Consider the following 3,558-nt stretch of genomic DNA (forward strand, 5'->3'; position numbering starts at 1 on the left):
TTCTCTGTGCTAACTGTTAGCTAGCCGCGGCTAACAGCGGCTAACGACTTAGCTCTGTGCTACACAGGAAACTAAAGAACACTGACCTGCTGGTTGAGTCTGCATGTCACCTGCCAGGTGTCCTTCGTGTCGGTGGAGCTGCTTCTGTTTCCGGGAGGTCGTTGTTAGTCCTGACACATCTTTGAAAGCTGCTGTCTCAGCTATAGCATGCTAAGCTAACTGGAGTAGCTCTGTGGTCCATTCAGAGGGTTGTTGACATGTACGGACGCTCTGGAGGGTCATTATTAATGCTGCTGCTGCTCTCTCGGTTTAGAAACTCACCTTTGATGTGCCGCCGCCACATAACTCCAGAGTCGTCGGTAACTAGTGCGCATGCGCAAGATAATCGGCTTCATGAGCACACACTGTGTGCAGGTAGTAACATAGTTTATTATTTCAGATCCAAACAGAAACCTCTGCTGTTTCAAATCCTGCAGGTCCACGAGGAGGACTCTGCGGGACCAGCACAGTTCTCTGTTGGGGGTCCGTTCAGCCAGACTGGTTCAGAGAAGTCTGGATCTGTGGAGACAGACAGAGACAGTTATTTATTTATTTATTTATTTATTTATTTGTTTGTTTGTTTATTTATTTATTTATTTATTTATTTATTTATTTATTTGTTTGTTTATTTATTTGTTAGGGACAGTCCATATTAATGAACAGCTGTAACAAATGCCAGATTATAGCGGAAGTGTTTCCGAATCTGTTGGCAGGTAACAGAGAAAGACCTAACATCTGTTTATTCATGATGATGTCACTGAACATCTGTTTATTCATGATGATGATGTCACTGAACATCTGTTTATTCATGATGATGTCACTGAACATCTGTTTATTCATGATGATGTCACTGAACATCTGTTTATTCATGATGATGATGTCACTGAACATCTGTTTATTCATGATGATGATGTCACTGAACATCTGTTTATTCATGATGATGTCACTGAACATCTGTTTATTCATGATGATGATGTCACTGAACATCTGTTTATTCATGACGATGATGTCACTGAACATCTGTTTATTCATGATGATGTCACTGAACATCTGTTTATTCATGACGATGATGTCACTGAACATCTGTTTATTCATGACGATGATGTCACTGAACATCTGTTTATTCATGATGATGTCACTGAACATCTGTTTATTCATGATGATGTCACTGAACATCTGTTTATTCATTACGATGATGTCACTGAACATCTGTTTATTCATGATGATGTCACTGAACATCTGTTTATTCATGACGATGATGTCACTGAACATCTGTTTATTCATGATGATGTCACTGAACATCTGTTTATTCATTACGATGATGTCACTGAACATCTGTTTATTCATGACGATGATGTCACTGAACATCTGTTTATTCATGACGATGATGTCACTGAACATCTGTTTATTCATTACGATGATGTCACTGAACATCTGTTTATTCATGATGATGTCACTGAACATCTGTTTATTCATGACGATGATGTCACTGAACATCTGTTTATTCATGACGATGATGTCACTGAACATCTGTTTATTCATGACGATGAATAAAGCTCCAGGAACTTTTCCATGTTCCCCGTGGTCCTGTGGAAACAGAACTCAAGCCTTAGCCGGGCTTTAATGTTGCACCTCCACAAGGCCACCACATCAACATTAGGTCTGTATCTTGTCTCGTCTAGTCAGATAAATAGCTAATTTCGCTTCACTAATTAAAAAATTTAAAAGTTGAGTCTTTGGGGGGGTGGGGTGGCTCAGTGGTTAGTGGGTGTGTCCCACAGAAAGCACATTTAAAAGAACTGGATTAATAACAGATAAAAACGCATTAGCAGCAATAGCACCGTGTAAAATCCTCCGCTGAAGGTCACCAGTTTGTTTTTTAAAGGTGGTTTGTACAGAGTCTTCCACTGAGGGGCCTGCCCCCCCGAGTCTGTCGGTCCACACTGAGACAGCTCGATCAGCCAGGTTCTTCTGGTTTATGTTTTTGACACAGGTGGAGGTCAGGGAACATGTCTGTGGGGTCAGGTTATTATAATAATAATTTATACTTTATTAAATTTATTTTTACACTCTGTTTAATGAACATGAACACACACACACAGTTTGAAACACACACACATGCTCAAACAGGATCCTGTGGACATGCACTAATGGAGAGGTCTCAGAGTGGGGGGGCCCACAGCGAGTGCTCCAGAGCAGTTTTGGGGTTCGGTGCCTTGCTCAAGGGCACCTCAGCAGTGCTCAGGAAGTGGACTGACACCTCCGATGTCAGATTCCCAACCCAAGTCCCTACAGACTGAACTACTGCCGCCCACAAAACCACGCGCTGCCCGGGAATCTTTCATGATACCAGTACACCAGCGGAGCAGCTTGAACCCCTCCCTCACTGTACACTCAGAGCAGTTTGAACCCCTCCCTCACTGTAGACTCAGAGCAGGTTGAACCCCTCCCTCACTGTAGACTCAGAGCAGGTTGAACCCCTCCCTCACTGTAGACTCAGAGCAGTTTGAACCCCTCCCTCACTGTACACTGGGAGCAGCTTGAACCCCTCCCTCACTGTAGACTCAGAGCAGGTTGAACCCCTCCCTCACTGTAGACTCAGAGCAGGTTGAACCCCTCCCTCACTGTACACTCAGAGCAGTTTGAACCCCTCCCTCACTGTAGACTCAGAGCAGTTTGAACCCCTCCCTCACTGTAGACTCAGAGCAGGTTGAACCCCTCCCTCACTGTACACTCAGAGCAGCTTGAACCCCTCCCTCACTGTACACTCAGAGCAGTTTGAACCCCTCCCTCACTGTAGACTCAGAGCAGGTTGAACCCCTCCCTCACTGTAGACTCAGAGCAGTTTGAACCCCTCCCTCACTGTACACTGGGAGCAGCTTGAACCCCTCCCTCACTGTAGACTCAGAGCAGGTTGAACCCCTCCCTCACTGTACACTCAGAGCAGCTTGAACCCCTCCCTCACTGTAGACTCAGAGCAGGTTGAACCCCTCCCTCACTGTACACTCAGAGCAGTTTGAACCCCTCCCTCACTGTAGACTCAGAGCAGTTTGAACCCCTCCCTCACTGTACACTCAGAGCAGGTTGAACCCCTCCCTCACTGTACACTCAGAGCAGTTTGAACCCCTCCCTCACTGTAGACTCAGAGCAGGTTGAACCCCTCCCTCACTGTACACTCAGAGCAGCTTGAACCCCTCCCTCACTGTAGACTCAGAGCAGCTTGAACCCCTCCCTCACTGTACACTCAGAGCAGGTTGAACCCCTCCCTCACTGTAGACTCAGAGCAGTTTGAACCCCTCCCTCACTGTACACTCAGAGCAGGTTGAACCCCTCCCTCACTGTAGACTCAGAGCAGTTTGAACCCCTCCCTCACTGTACACTCAGAGCAGTTTGAACCCCTCCCTCACTGTAGACTCAGAGCAGTTTGAACCCCTCCCTCACTGTACACTCAGAGCAGTTTGAACCCCTCCCTCACTGTAGACTCAGAGCAGTTTGAACCCCTCCCTCACTGTAGACTCA

The sequence above is a fragment of the Labrus mixtus genome, chromosome 16, assembly GCF_963584025.1.
Source record: "Labrus mixtus chromosome 16, fLabMix1.1, whole genome shotgun sequence".
Lineage (NCBI taxonomy): Eukaryota > Metazoa > Chordata > Actinopteri > Labriformes > Labridae > Labrus > Labrus mixtus.